The 16,041-nt window shown below is 39.9% G+C and overlaps 1 protein-coding gene and 1 pseudogene across 1 annotated transcript in view; both read right to left on the bottom strand.

Moving 5' to 3' along the window:
* LOC145396974 (ionotropic receptor 21a-like) overlaps positions 1-16,041 on the bottom strand; it is a 191,966-nt gene that overhangs the window by 41,318 nt on the left and 134,607 nt on the right. The window lies entirely within an intron of this gene.
* On the bottom strand, positions 5,407-5,525 carry LOC145397300 (5S ribosomal RNA; annotated as a pseudogene).

The raw sequence follows: 16,041 nt of genomic DNA, 5'->3' as shown, positions 1-16,041 counted from the left end.
AGGCGAGGCCTAACTTCAGCGGTCAATGGAAGGAAGGTGAACGATATAGGCTCACAAATAATCACTCAGTGAAAGCATTAATGTCGTGGATAAGAATGATCACTTGTGAAACAGTGACAAATGTTCTGATAACCATCCCGATCGAAGTGAATACGAAGACGGTTGAACTGAGTGATGCCCAGTGGGAATTCTCCTAGAATTCATGGTTTTTTCACTAAGGTACAATGTCACGAATTTATATAAATATGCTCGCGCGAATTCATTACATTACGCCCCACCAAAATCAATTTTTTTTTTCAGAAAAACTTTCGATATACATACAAATAAATCCTAACTCAGTCCCACAAGATTCACACTGTGGTGTGTGTACTATCCTGCTACAGGAGAAAATCACAGTCTCCCATGACCATAAAAACCTCGTATTTACGTTAATAGAAGCAAGCTTGAGGAAAAAACTCCGTGACAACGGTGAAAAATCCTGTACTCAGGTCAAACTGAGTGAAAAGTTCGCTACATTTACATTAACAACTAATTGTTACGTAGCGTGATGTATGTAATACACAGTGTAGGTGTGACAGTTGTGGTGTAACTGTGCATACGTGTAAAATGATATAATACAAATCAATAGTAGAGACGACGAGCAGAAGAGAAGAGGCGGCAGCATGCGGCAGAGACAATCAGCTGATCTGCACGATCTACACCTACCATCTGCACCTACGAAAGCAATAAAGGTGGAGCGTCAAAAGTGTCAGTGCGACAATTTTTATCAAATTACATTTCACTCTCTGCCTAGTAGTCAGTACTTATGTTACAAAAAGTACACTATTATTTTGTTAATGGATATATTAATAACCAGGAAATGTAGTCCTTGGATTGCTCAAATCTCTGAGGACCCCTGTAGTTTATTGGTTAAACCTAGATTCTTAATCAGGAAATGTGCTAGTCCTTGGATTGCTCAAATCTCTGAGAATGGGCAGTTTACTGGTTAAACCTACATTATTAACCAGGAAACGTGCTAGTCCTTGGATTGCTCAAATCTCTGAGAACGGGCAGTTTACTGGTTAACCTAGCTCCACACTTACGATTAATATTAGCAAGCTGAGAATCCCTACGCAGTCTTGGGCAGGTCACATTTTAACACCAAACGTGGATATGAACACTAATGTGATAATGTGCATTCTCTGGGAATCCTCAGACAGACTCACAGCTCGAGATGCTCCACAAGGTAATTCAGACACAGCCTCGGATTGGATCTGTGGGGTTCTCGAACGTCCCCCTTAACCTATGGTATATAGGTCTATACATGTCCTGGATGTAATGTGTCCTGTGGGACCAATGGGCGAGACTTCAGGTCTTACTGGTACACTAATAACTGGGAACCAAACTGGTCCTTGGATTGCATAAATCTCTGAGGACGCCCATCTTATGGAACCCAGTGTACAACAGTTGCCCGTGTTAGTCATCAGTTAGCAGGCGAGACATCAGGACTTCGCCTACATTACCACTGCCCTCTCTCTCAACTGACTCAGAGATTATGGATGTGGATTCAAATGGCACAGGAAGGACATGTTCCTGATTGGTGGTACGTTGACACACATTGCAGGAACGCACAAAGCTATCTATTTCCTGTCCCATTCCTGGCCAGAAAAAGTCAGCACGGATATGGCCCTGGGTTTTCCTTTTGCCCATGTGACCTTCTGAGGCTGAACAATGACCCCTTTCTAATACTGCTTGATGAAACTTTGCAGGAACGACAAACTGCAGTCAAACCTCACCCTGGGGCATTCGTGATTCACAGTACAGCCGTCCTTGTTTGCGAAGGAACTTGGCTTGACCTCCCCATGAATACTTAATCACTTTACCCTTCTGTTTTTTCCTCATGGAAGCAAGTGTCGGGTCAGAATATTGTTCTTGGACAACATCCTGACTACAAATCAGATCTTGCAGCATGTAATGGTCACCGGGGTAACATAGTTCGGAGCCTTGGCCATGGCTCGTGTTACTGCAGCCGAAGTCTGAGTAGCGTCATCTACTGTGCAACTATACTTGGCACCTGATATGTTGCCTATTATTAGGTCAAACAAAGGTTCTGGCATGACAACTGCAAGTGTCGTACCAGTGTAAAATGGAGATGCCACCTGGATACGTGCCTCAGGGAACAATCTCACTGATCCATCAATAAGCTGAGCTTGGATCTGTCGACCTGTGTAGCTCTCAGGCCAAACTAGATTCTACCTGACAGAGCAACCTGAGGAACCATTGTCTCTCAGGACCTTTGCAGGAACACCTCTCACAAACCCTGGCTGAACAAGGAAGGCACTGTTACCTGTGGGAGGGCCTGTGGAGGAAGCAGCCAGCCACTGATGAGGCTGCTGAATGAATGATGTGGTAAACATGGAGCCACGATAATTAGATACCTGAGAGGTCATACTCTGCCTGGGGAGATGGAGCATTAACCACCTGTGGAGGAGGGTTCGCTGTCACTGGGAGACTCATAAACTGTGGAGAAGTACCTGTACTGGTGGGGTTGGCACCATTGTGCGCTTGTTGTGGAATGAAGGCTGCATTTGCATCCTGCCTCCGATACACTAAAGTCGATTGTCCTGGCTCAGGGTTACGTGGTTTGTCCCTGCTCTGCTGCTGCTTGGAATATAGGTACTGCAACTGGTTAAGGTCCTGCTTGTTGTACAGCTTCCACTCAGGTTTCGGGGTGTTTTGTCCCTGGTCCTTCTTCTGCGGTTTGTTTGGACCTTGGCCATTATTTTGAGAACGGCCTTGATGTTGGGGTTCAGTCTGAGACGGTTTCCCAGATTTGTCAGCTTTCCTGTTCCAGGTGTGTTGCTTACGAGTTTGATACCCTTATGCAGTGAAGAATGCATCAGCCTTCTCCACCATTTGGCTGGCATCCCTTACCTGGCAGATCTTAAGCTGAGCCATAAGCTCAGCAGGCCACAACTTTTCTAGCTGCATGCACAGCATAAAGTCAATAATCTCCTCTTGCGTGGGAGGAGTTTCATCTTTCTCCATCCACTCATCTAAGTAAGCAGTAAGTCGATCAAGAAACTGAACAGCAGTCTCCTTTTCTTGCAGACGCGCCCTCATAAACTGACTCCTGGCGTCGTCAACTGTGAGGCTGGACACTTTGATGAATGCAGCTTTCATCATTTCATACTTGAGATTGTCTCGACGAATTCTGTGGAGAATATCGAGGACAGGGTCCTCAAACAAGCTAAGAAACTAGAGCTGCTTAGCTGCCTCATCCAGCTGGTACAACTGAGCCATGACTTTGAAACAAGTTATGAATGGCTCGATTTGCTCGCCTTCCTTGTATGGAGGAAGCTCGATGCGTGAGGTCGCCAGAGCATGTGCAAGGAGAGCTCTTGTGGAGCTTGGGTTAGCTGCACCAGATGTGTCTGAAGCCAAGGAGTTTTGCTTGAGCTTCAGCATCTCAAGTTCATGTTTCTCACGTGCCTCGCGCTCGGCACGTTCGTGTTCTCGTTCTCTCTCTCTCATTGTTCTAGCTCGTATTCACGTTGTCTCTCTCGTTGTTCTCGCTCGTATTCGCGTTCTCTTTCTCATTGTTCTCGCTCGTGTTCGCGTTCTCTCTCGCGTTCTTCGTATTGTTTTTGCTCGTGTTCGCGTTGTTCTCGCTCGTGTTCATGTTGTACTCCTCGTGTTCACGTTCTCTCTCGCGTTCCTCACGCTGAATTCATCACTCTTCATGAGCATCATTCTCACTTTGCTGCTCGTAACTAAACCGAGAGAGCACATATTCTTTTATTTGTTGGGGATTGCTAAGCCCCATATCTTTGGCTTCCTGTACATACATACTAGTAGCCATGATGGTAACTAAAGTAAGGCTGAGTAGACTAAAGACTGAGTACTGACTGCTATTTTGCAGAGAAATGCCAATAATCAAAAGTAAAGAATATAGACACAGGTTGGTGGTGAACAGCTTTATCAAGTTAAACTTGTAAAGAAAGAAAATTTTAAAAAATGCAACTGAATGGGAAAACTATTATGTAAAATTAACAGAGATGAATCAATAACCACCAGTAAGATAGTGCCTATAAACTTTAATGATAAATACCTAGGTGTGAGTGAGTGAGTATTATCTCGTTAATAACTTTAGAGCTATGAGTTAATATCCTGGAATGAGGTCACCAGATGTCACGAGGGGATGTGAATCTATGAATTAAGAATGCTTGATAGTACTTGAAAATATAGACAAGGAATTAATTTGTGAAAATCAAGCAGTAAGTTTTACTTTATGCCGGCTTACTTTGGCGATTCTCTTGTTAAAAGCTTTGTGGCCTTAATTTAGATATGTGTAACTCTTAATTCTTGTAATAGGTGAGTCTTGAGTTTTTATTGTTATTTTGATAATTGAAGAGCAGGAGGAGTTAAAGATGAATACAGGGAGTTTATCTTGATTTATCTTCAGAGAAAGTCTTAAGTTGAGCAGCATATAATACAGAGACAATATACTTAGTAAATCTAGTTGGACCCCTCTTCTTGTTCATTTTCTCCACTACCTGTCGGTTCTATGGCTAACCTCCTGAGCTCTGCTTCCTAAATTCTGGTGTAGCAGGGGTCATGTCACGTGTGTTACACTGTTGTTGAAATGTTCAAGAAGCCTGTGTGTAAGTATGTGTGTATGTGTGTGTATGGTCACTAGGCATTGTTCGTGTGCCTATCTCGCTAACACACTGCCTATCTCATCCCCTGACTTGCTGCTTCCGGTGTATTGTCAACATTCCTTCGCTTAGACTTGCAAGCTCATATCCCATTCCCAGGCTTGCCTGGTGCTCTGTCTCTCTATCTATCAATCTATCTATCATGTTTTCTATAATGAATTATATTTATAATATGGAGTCCTGACATTGCTCGGTCACGCCGCTGGAGGTCCTTCTACAGCAATCATTATTGACATATGCTAATCCATTAATACATAATAGTCTTCTTCTTAACTCTTAATATATAATATTCATTATAATATTGTACAGGTATAATATTCATGGTAACTTGGAATGACCTAGTAATATTACATTTTAAACAAGTTGTATACATAATTGAATAAACGCACTAAAGTTAAACTATTGTACTCTAATACAGTTTGTAAATTGGTTACTGTAGTAAAATGCATATATGCAAAAAAAAAAAAAAGTTTAAAGTTAAGATTATGGTAAGAGCTATTAATATTTCATTTAAAGATAATGCTACTGGTATAGCATTCCTCTATATCATGGGTCATTCTTCTTTGTATATATATATATATATATATATATATTCATTGCCAGACGCCATGTATCCCAAACAGGGTGGCCAAGGGCTTAGAGTTAATTGTTTTACAGAGAGGGGCACTAATACTCCACCAACCCCACTTGACACGTAGGGAGAACGTTATGCCAACAGCATCTGGTGTTCCCAGGCGGTCACCCATCCAAGTACTAACCAGACCCAACGTTGCTTAACTTCGCTGATCGGACGGGAAGCAGTGTACTCAACGTGGTATATATATATATATATATATATATATATATATATATATATATATATATATATATATATATATATATATATATATATATATATATATATATATATAAAATTAATACTATATACAAAATATGTACACTTCGTTCAGGGGGGTTAACTTGGATGTTAACTCTATCCCCACTAAATACTGACTCCAAATTTGCAATTCTTACATGCATTCTGTGCATTGCGAACAGCACTACTGCAAATACAATGCAGAAGATTATAAAGACAGTAGGTGCTGGGCTATACACATAATATGGGTTGAACATACTGAAACTCAAATCTTCCCAGGGCTTCATTGTTTCATTGATCAGTTGCATAGTTTCAAACTTAGGTGAAGTCAGCTTAATACTTGTGCTCATGTTTAAGTCCATATCAGGCAGTGGGTGGAAATGTTTGTGTGTATGATTGAGGATGGCGTAGTGATTGATGGTGGATAAAGTGGACATGGATGGTGTAAATACCGCACAGTAGTCTGGTGCTATGTATAATCCTGAGGCTGAAGTATGAAATGGTGGTATATCTGGACAGACTATGTAAACTGATGTGTCATGAGTGAAATAAAAAAAAAAACATGAGTGTCCGATGCGTTGATGGTGTACAAGCTTATCTGGAGCAAAAGTGAAGTTACAGTGATGTTGAATATTGTTATTTCTTATGATAGCCATTTCACAAGGGACTGTTTCAGTAGGCTGAAACGTGAAAATGTACGCAGGACAAAGGTGAACAGCATGTAAGGGAGTGCAGCACTTTCGTTCAATCGTTGATTCACTTGCGAAAGTGACAGTGTTCCGTCTCTTGGAGACCATGATGAGTTCGGTGTCTGTGTTGATGTTGATGATGACCAAAGTGTTATTATTCTTAGAAGGGAAAGGGTGTATTTGGTATACTGTGAACAGGTTGTCAGTTATGAATGGTACATGAACTACTACTGAAGTCGGTGTTAGTGTTGCTTCTAAATATGGATAATATTGCATGAATTCCCTACTTTGGAACAAAGGCTTCAATTTATGTTTATGTATGCCTTGACTAATTATTTGATATAGCTCATGAACTGGAAGTATGTCAATTGTGATCTTGCGATCACCAGCATTCCAAATTCCTTGCATAAGTGCCCTGTAACGAACTCTAGTGTTGTCTAATTGTAGTAGAATTGTGTCAATATGTTCTGTGATGATGGAGAAGTGTTAGAAAAGTGTTATGTTACCTTCCATTTCATTTATTTTATCTACACTCTCGAGAGCTATGTTTTCTGCCTTTTTCAGATTTTTCACAATTGTCTTCATTGCTGACTTATGTCCTGTGATGAATTTATCTTGGTATGTTAGTACCTGAGCTATTTTATTAAATTTGTTGTTTATTTCATTAAGGTCTTCCTCTGTAGCCAATCCAAAGATGTTCCCAAGAACTGTGCCACCCAGGTCGAACAAACCGCGCTTTTGGCGAGTACGTGTGATGTTGTTCTTGTTGCTCAGTACCTTCGTTCCATAAGATGGGAGATCTTGGATCATGATGATGATAGTTGACTTAGCTTGTTCTATTTTCCATTTCGCTAACTTCACTATTTCATCCACTTCCTTTGTCTTATGTGCTTGTGAAACATAGCCTCCTATCATGAAGTCCAGGGTTCTCATGGGTCTTGCGATATTTTCTAGATAAGAAGGTAATTCATATAAGTAATCCAGACTTATTTCAGTACTCATGACATCTTTTACTATTGAAGTCGTGGCCGCTGGAGCTTTGAGGCATCCTTGCCGTACTATGTGTTGGGGGTCTAAGTGCGCATATCCTCTTGCTATGTAGGGGAGAATCCATAGCATAAGTCCCTTCATCGCTACCTACCGACAAAAAAAATCTATTAATTTTCTAATATGGTCATGCTGTGGTCGATGATAGTGATGATGTGCGTTACGGTTGATTAACGTTGAACAATAACTTGATTGTTATTTCATTTATAGAAGGAGTTTAAATCGATATATAAATCTCGTAAATGATGTACTGTTGATTTTATTGAAACAGTTGCACCTATGTTTGACTGTTTGGTGTATGACCTTAATTTATCTTTGTAATTATTGTTGTTTTCTTGATTGGTTTCATGAGTTACATTCGCTTGTTCGGTTGTATCCGAGGCTGAATAATTATTGGATAGTTCCCTTGAAACTCGTTTTAAATGGTCAATATGAACTTGTTTCTCTTCGCCACTAGACAGTGACTTAATTAAAACTTTGTTTGCTTTTATGTTAATTACTCTGTATGGGCCCTCAAATATGGGGGATAATTTATTGTCTCTCGTATGAATGATACCATAAACAATGTGTCCTAAGCTGATAGGTGAATCTCTTGCCTTCTTGTTAAATGCCTCCGTCATTTCTTCCTTGGACATCGTTAATTGTTTTTTGACTCTTTTGTGTATGTCCTGGAATTCACGTAAACGGAGTTTAGAGTAATCATCGTAATTGCATATGGGCAGACTGTCACCTTCTACGAGCTCTTATGATAGTTTTTTATCTGTCCCATGTATAATGAAATGTGGTGTGTCACCTATGGATTTATTTATGGATCCATTAATTGAGGCTTCTACTCTGGGAATCCAATCATCCCAGCTTGCACAATTTTCATTGAGAATGTGTCGTAGCACATCTAATACTTTTTTATTTTGTCTCTCTACTAACCCTTTAGATGCTGGGTGATAGGCTAAAACGTTAACCTTTTTGATGTATTGTTTACATATTTCTTGTAAGATATCAGAATTAAATTATCCTCTATTATCACTTATTAGTACCTTTGGGGTAGTAAAGCGACATATTACATTATGTGTTATTGCCTTTGCTACTGTCTCTGCTGTTTTATCTTTAATTGGAGCTAAAATGACATAACGGGAAAAATGATCTGTTGCTACGAATAGGTATTGGTTATTATTGTATGATAATGGCGTCTTGAGTAAATCAACAGCGACAACGTCCCATGGTTGATGTGGTACAGGGTAATTACCCATCGGTGCAGATGTGATTGGGTATCCTTTGTGTTTTGCACATGATTCGCATCTGTCTATATGATTGTTTATATCTTTTCGTAATGAAGGCCAGCAATATAACAACTGGGCTTGTTTGAATGTCCTATCCTTTCCAGGATGTCCTGCATGTGGGCTATCGTGTATCGTTCGTAATACGTGGGGTATCATGTCATTAGGTACTACCAATTGGTTAGTATTTCTTTGGTGTTTTGGTTGTTTCGGGTTTATCTTGTATAAAGTATTATTGACTATTGTGAATTGTTCGAGTAGTACATGCAGTTTGGGTAATTGTATGTCATCTCCACTTTCTAACTTGTATATAACTTTAGACCATATTGGGTCAAGTCTTTGTGCTTTTGCTGTATCATCATTGTTTGGTATATTTCCTTTGAGATCTAATGCCGCAACCTGAATTGTGTTCGGGTTCCTAGATAATGCGTTGGCTACTATGTTCATTTTACCTTGTATATAATGAATTTGTACATCGTAGTTTTCGACTGTACATTTTCATCTTGCTCTCCTCCCAGAGAGGAGTTTTTCTTTAAACATACCCACTAGTGGTTTATGGTCGGGGAATAAGTGTATTTCGTAACCATATACCAAATACCGAAACTTTTGTAATGCAAAAACCACTGCAAGTGCCTCTAAGTCTATAGTGCAATAATTTTTCTCTGCACCTTTTGTTTGCCTGCTGGCAAATGCAATTGGTTGAATCCTCTTTTATCTTCCTGCATCAGTACAGCCCCTAATCCTTTAACTGATGCGTCTGTACAGATAATAAATGATTTTGTGAAATCCGGATATGTCAAACAAGGTGCATTTGTTAGTTTAATTTTTAGATTGTTAAATGCTTGTTTTAGTTCTTCTTCCCATTGGAATATAGCATCTTTTTTTAGTACTTGGAATAGAGGAAAGGCTATATGAGAGAATTGTGGTACGAATGACCTATAGTACCCAGCTAGACCCAAAAATTGTCTAACTTCGTGAGTCGTAGTGGGTTCAGGAAAATCTCTCACTGCCTGTATTTTGTCATCAGTGGTGTGTATACCATTAGAACTTAATTTGTGGCCTAAGAAATTTATTTCGTTAAAGCAAAATTTGCATTTAGAAAGCTTAATTTTTAAACCAGCATCACCAAGCTTTTGTAAGAGTAAGTCTAATATCATGAGATGATCTGTAATATTTTTCGTTGCGATTATAATATCGTCAAGATAAACAAATATTCCTCGTCCTAAAATTCCGGACAATACATAATTCATAAGACACTGGAATGTGCCTGGGGCTGTCCTCAATCCCATCGGCATCCTTGTATACTGATAGTGTCCTCTATTTGTGGAAAAGGCAGTGTATTTACGTGACTCCTGTTCAACCGGAATTTGGTAATAACCATTTAGTAGATCGATTGTGGAAAATTCATTATCTTCCAGTCCAATATTCTTTAGGACGTCGCTTAGCAATGGCATGGGAAATCGGTCTGGGATTGTGTGATTCTTTAGTTTACGGTAATCTACAACTGCACGCATTTCTCTATTTCGTTTGGGCACGAAGAATAATGGGGCATTCCACGGGGAGACTGATGGTTCAATACCAAGTTTTAACATTTCATCGATATTCTGATTTGCAAGTGTACGCTGAGATTGTGGGATGCGGTAGGCTGGTACGAAAATTGGTGGTGTTTCTGGGTGCACATTAATCTTGTGATTAATCAGGTTAGTACACCCTAATTGTTCTCCGGGTAATGCTATGGTGTCCCTGTGTGTTTCCAGCAGGGTTAACAAATCATTTTCTTCATCAAATTCACCTGAGTGAATTAACTTCTCTTTTATACTTTCTCTATCTGTGGATTTTATCTCACTTGTCACTCCAGCTATAACTATTTCCTTCACAGGGGCGGGACATTTTTCAATATTAACTATGCAAGTCCCCTTTTTCAACTGTACTTCCCCATTCATGTGATTAATTATGAATATCTGAGTTTGCCCTTCATCGTTCATCTGACATAATGCGTTTTCTACTGACAATCCTTTTACTTTACATAATTCTTCTAAGACAAGAACAGTACTATTCCGTAATTTGCTCTTTATGGTAACTTTCATAAAGCAATTAGGTGGTATAACTAAATCATTGGTGAGATGGGTGGGAAAAACTGATAAACCAGTACTGTTACCTGGGTCTCTAATTATGGAGGCTGGGGCTGGTGGTGTGAGTGGATCTATACACTCATCTGTTTGTGTATGTTTGTTTAAGCTTTTAATATTACCAATTCTTTTTGGTTCTCTTTTACTAATCGATGAGGGCTCTGATGGTATTTCCTCTATGAATTCATTGTCATAGTCTATTCCATTCATTTGTTGAAGTAAAGTTATTTTCTCTGTTCTCATGCATCTTAAGCCCAGAAACATATGAGCTTTAATTGCTAAGTTTTCAACGATATAGAATAATGCAGAGATTGGTCTTGTAGTCTCTGTGAAAATGATATTTAACCTTATCATACCTTTTATTGTGATTTTTTTTCCATCTACTATATATAAATCTAAATCAAATTCTTCCAGAAAAGTTACTTTCTTCTTATTTCTGAAAATTCTATTTATTTCTTCTTGTGTTATTAAGTTCACTGGAGAGCCTGTGTCTAAAAATAAGGAAACGTCTTGATCCTCACATACAGCTGGTATCAAGATACACTCATTTTCCAACATGCCTTCTATGTGAATTTTAGACTTGCTTTTCTTTACGTTTGTTCGTTTTTTGTCATGACTTGGTCTTCCCCCGATTTGAACATAGACACAATTTTTTCCACTGTTTTGCAGTTACTGGTCCAATGCCCTTGGCATCTATGATGCCTACAGTAGGGACCAAATCCTTGTGTCTTTTGTCTATCATCTTTTGTTTTGATAAAGCATTCATTCCTTGTGTGTCCTGGTTTTGCACAAAAATGACATAGAATGGACCTATCTCTTGACTGTGATCTACGAGGTGACTTCCCATATGTAGTGTTATTTGTGGCGCGAGATCTGCTCGGGCTGTGCAGAAACCTATGAAACTGCCTGTAACCTGGTGTTTGTGATCGAACCCTCGACACGTTTAGTTGTTTGCTCTGCCTGCTTTCGGGTCGCGATCGATTTTGTTCTCTGTTTGGGGTCGTTATAGATGTTTTCACAGCTGATACTGTCTCAGGTACTCTCATTCTCCTAGAATGTGCGTGTGTGTCGATCATCCCTGCTTTACTGCACTGCATCTCTACCTCGTTCATTAAGTCTAGTAAGCACATGCCTGGGGTGTATGCGATCATCTTGGCGATCTTAAGGGTCCTGTCAGGTAATTTACACAAGGCAGCTACATAACCATTGATGTCCACGACGAGGTCTGGGGACATCTTTCCATCATCTGTCATCCAGTTTGAGTTTTCCAAAGTAGCTAATAATGTTCTTTTGATTGTGGAGACATCAGCAGTTATTTCACTGAGCACATGGTTTGTAGCGTGCTCCCTTACAAGATCTACAATCTTATGTAATTCTGGAAATATACCTGGCTAGAAGTTCATACCTCCAGAAAATTTCTTCAAAAATTCAGTTTCAAATTCATCATATGTCTTAGCCTTGAGGAGCTTATCTGACCTTAGTAAATTGCTTGCTGGACATCTTTCCTGGCTTATGCAAGATGAAAAAAATGGCAATTTTCTCTTGTTCATCTATTATATGTTTTTTGATAAAGACCTGTTCTCACTGACTGACCAATGAAATGACGTCAATACGATCTTTTTCTGTGCCAGAGAATTTTGGGGCAGTTTTATCCTCATGATAAACGTAAACATGGGGTGGGGATGTTTGATCCGCGGTATTGGTTGCGTTATTAATTTTCACTGTTTGCTCTGTTAATTTAACTTGGACTTGTTTATCGTTGTGTGAGGGAATAGTGTAATAGGTTAGGCCTGAACGGTGAACCCTGTTAACCCTTTAACTGCGGGCATTGTTTTGACCCTACTGGCCCCCCCCGTGGGGGTTCCAGCCAAAATGTAAACAAACTTTAAACCTTTATAACTCTGCACAGAATAAATCTAGAGCGAAAAATAAGGTACCATTAGAAAGTACTAACCTTCGGCTTTGCAGTGATGTAGGTTTCATGATTTCGTTGACTATCACTGGATGGGGAGTGCCATTAGAAGTGAGCGATCTAAAATCACTATTTTTCTCTCACACACCATTACCAAATGCCAACCTCATTCTGATAATAATACTATAAGCATATATGAACACTGCACATACGATAAACACCCACTCTGTGTTCACTGAGGCAGGTAAAAGACACTGTAATTGCCCGCACTTCACTGCCACATCAGCGGTGTTGTCACTCACTAAGCTGGACAGATACTGATGCGTGTTTGGTCAGGGGTGGGGTGGGGGACCCGGGGGGTGGGAGGTGGGGGCCCAGGGGATGGGAGGAGGGAGGTGGGGGTCGGCTGGAGTGAAAGAACTTAATAGCTACTCTCCCTTGAAACAATTGGCGCGCGGAAAAAATGCACGGTATTCAAAATATTCACAAATATTCCAGAATGACACCCGCGGTTTGGTCCAGTTTTTGCAATGTCATTCTGGGATGACACCCGCGGTTAAAGGGTTAAGTATATTGTCATATGTATGCAAGTCAGAGACATAGTCCTCACTTGCTACGTCAGAGGGGGTTTCCCACTCATCATCTAGGACTGAAGTATTTGTTTCTTGATCTTTAGTTTGTGTTGAGTTTTGTACAATGGGTGTGTTGCCTTGGTGCTCTCCTAATTGTGGATCCGCTGTGGGCGCTAATTGTTTATCATCTGGTATTAACACAGGTGGAGACGAAAGTATCCCTGTCACTAATTTAAGGTATGGTGTTATGAAATACGCCTTTTGTTTATATCCTAACTAAAAACATGAGTAAATGAGTTGTAATAAATGACAGATAGTGAGTGTATAAGTGTATATATAGAAATAAGTAAAGGAGTTGAATATACCTAATTTTAGCACTGAGAAGAAATGAGTAAGTATAATTACACTCACTTGATACAGATCGGAGAGGCATGTTGATGCAACTTTCGATCTCGGAAGAAAAATGCAGGGTTGAATGAAGATCTCTCAATAATTCTAGGGCTGTGATAATGGACGATATTACTCAGGAAATTCCATGGCTTGGTGCATGTAGTGGTTAACAGCTGTAGTCTCAGGCGAACCTCATCATAGAACGTCGAATTTCCAACTCAGTACTGTGGAAATAAATGAGTATGAGTAGGAGCTATGTGAATAATGAGTAATGAGTAGTGGGTGAGAAGTGCCTGGTGTCAGTCACACGTTGATTGGTATGGCAATGTCTCAGCAAGCTTGTGTGGTGACGTCGGCTTCCCACACTGGTAGCTGTGGTGAGTAACTGAGTAGCGATGAGTAACCTGGGTGAAGAAAGGTGAGTAAGATGCATTATAAATGTGGCTCTGGTGTTTTGCTGTGTGTCTTGACCTCTGCGTCAGCGATGGAGGTAGGCAGGAGAGAGTGTTGTTTTTTTTGTGCTTGTTGCTCTGGTCATTCTTTTCCTTTACTTGCTTTGTTTTTTATTCTTCTTGCTGCTGCTTGAAATTGAGTGAAGATTATAGAGTTGTTTTGTAGACTTGTTATTTGTAATTCGTCATTGCTACTGTATGCTCGTAGACTCATAGACTTGTAGGCGCATAGACTCGTAGACTCGTTGGCTCGTACGCTCGTAGACTCATAGACTCGTAGACTGCCACCATTTAATGTTAAAAGCTTTGTAGCCATAATTTAGATATGTGTAACTCTTAATTCTTGTAATAGGTGAGTCTTGAGTTTTTATTGTTATTTTGATAATTGAAGAGCAGGAGGAGTTAAAGATGAATACAGAGAGTTGATCTTGATTTATTATCTTCAGAGAAAAGTCTTAAGTTGAGCAGCGTATAATATAGAGACAATATACTTAGTAAATCTAGTTGGACCCCTCTTCTTGTTCACTCTCTCCACTACCTGTCGGTTCTATGGCTAACCTCCTTCTGAGCTCTGCTTCCTAAATTCTGGTGTAGCAGGGGTCGTGTCACGTGTGTTACACTGTTGTTGAAATGTTCTAGAAACCTGTGTGTGAGTATGTGTGTATGTGTGTGTATGGTCACTAAGCATTGTTCATGTGCCTATCTCGCTGACACACTACCTATCTCATCCCCTGACTTGCTGCATCCGGTGTATTGTCAACATTTCTTCATTTAGACTTGCAAGCTCATATCCCATTCCCAGGCTTACCTGGTGCTCTGTCTATCTATCTATCTATCAATCTATCTATCATCTTTTCTATTATGAATTGTATTTATAATATGGAGTCCTGACACTCTAAGGACGAGAATTTATGAACTTTCTCAACAGTACACAGCAGAGACTAATTACTCACGTGTGCTGTTGTAGTACTGTTAGCCCTTCGAGAATCCACCCCTGACAATCAATAACTAATGCTATTAATAATAAACAGGTTCTTGCCGGTGCTTAACTCCTGGCTGCCACAATGGATTTAAAATTGATACAAAAGGACTGGCCTAAGTACCAGTTATGAATATTGTAAAGAGTTTGTGGAAACTAGGAGTGGCAACGAAAATAAGCTTAATGTGGAGAAAGAAAACACGACTCTAATTACATTAAGCTCAAAGAAAAGAACTGTAAATTTATTAATTACAATAAAATAAATTTATGTTATATCTCAAAATGAATATAAAAGGAGAATTTCACGGTCACTAGTGGACTCATAAATTCAAATAACAAGAGAATACACTCACTCACTCATTGAAAAGCTAATTAAACTTAAGCCTAGAAAAACGAACAGAAATACTTGTCAGTGGATGGGAGCCGAAACGAAAGTCTGGGCGCCTGTGATGAACACCAATGCTGCTACTCGCTCCAAGCCCGCTTCGCCAATCACCATCTAAGTGGAGATTCAGGAATTCACCGTACAACAGAGATGCTGCTCTATGCTGGGCACAAAACGATCCTATTCTCGCGACGATCCCTAGCTGACTGACTTCAAACGATGAAAGGGGGCGAGAGATGGCCGTGTTAACCGGAAATAGGCGTGGCCTAACTTCAACGGTCAACAGAAGGAAGGTGAATGATATTGGCTCACAATATATCACTCAGTGAAAGCACTAATGCTGTGGATAAGAATGGTCACTTGTGAAACAGTGACGAATGTTTTGAAAAACATCCCGATCGAAGTGAATACGAGGACGGTTGAACTGAGTGATGCCCAGTGTGAATTCCACTAGAGTTCGTGGTTTTCTCAGTAAGGTACAATGTCACGAATTTATATAAATAAGCTTGCGCGAATTCGTGACAAGGAATAAAGTTTTTTTTTTTTTCTGTACTCCTGTGAGGCACGAGAAGAGTTTAGCCTGGCGTCCATGGGTTAAAAGAGAGTTTGTAAATGACTGACAAACAGTGCTGCAAATGCAACAAACACAAAAATGCACA

The sequence above is a fragment of the Coenobita brevimanus genome, chromosome 40 (genome assembly GCF_032717465.1).
Source record: "Coenobita brevimanus isolate Jiangsu-jjx chromosome 40, ASM3271746v2, whole genome shotgun sequence".
NCBI lineage: Eukaryota > Metazoa > Arthropoda > Malacostraca > Decapoda > Coenobitidae > Coenobita > Coenobita brevimanus.
Note: the sequence above shows the minus strand (reverse complement) of the source record. Positions and strands in the feature narration are given on the sequence as shown.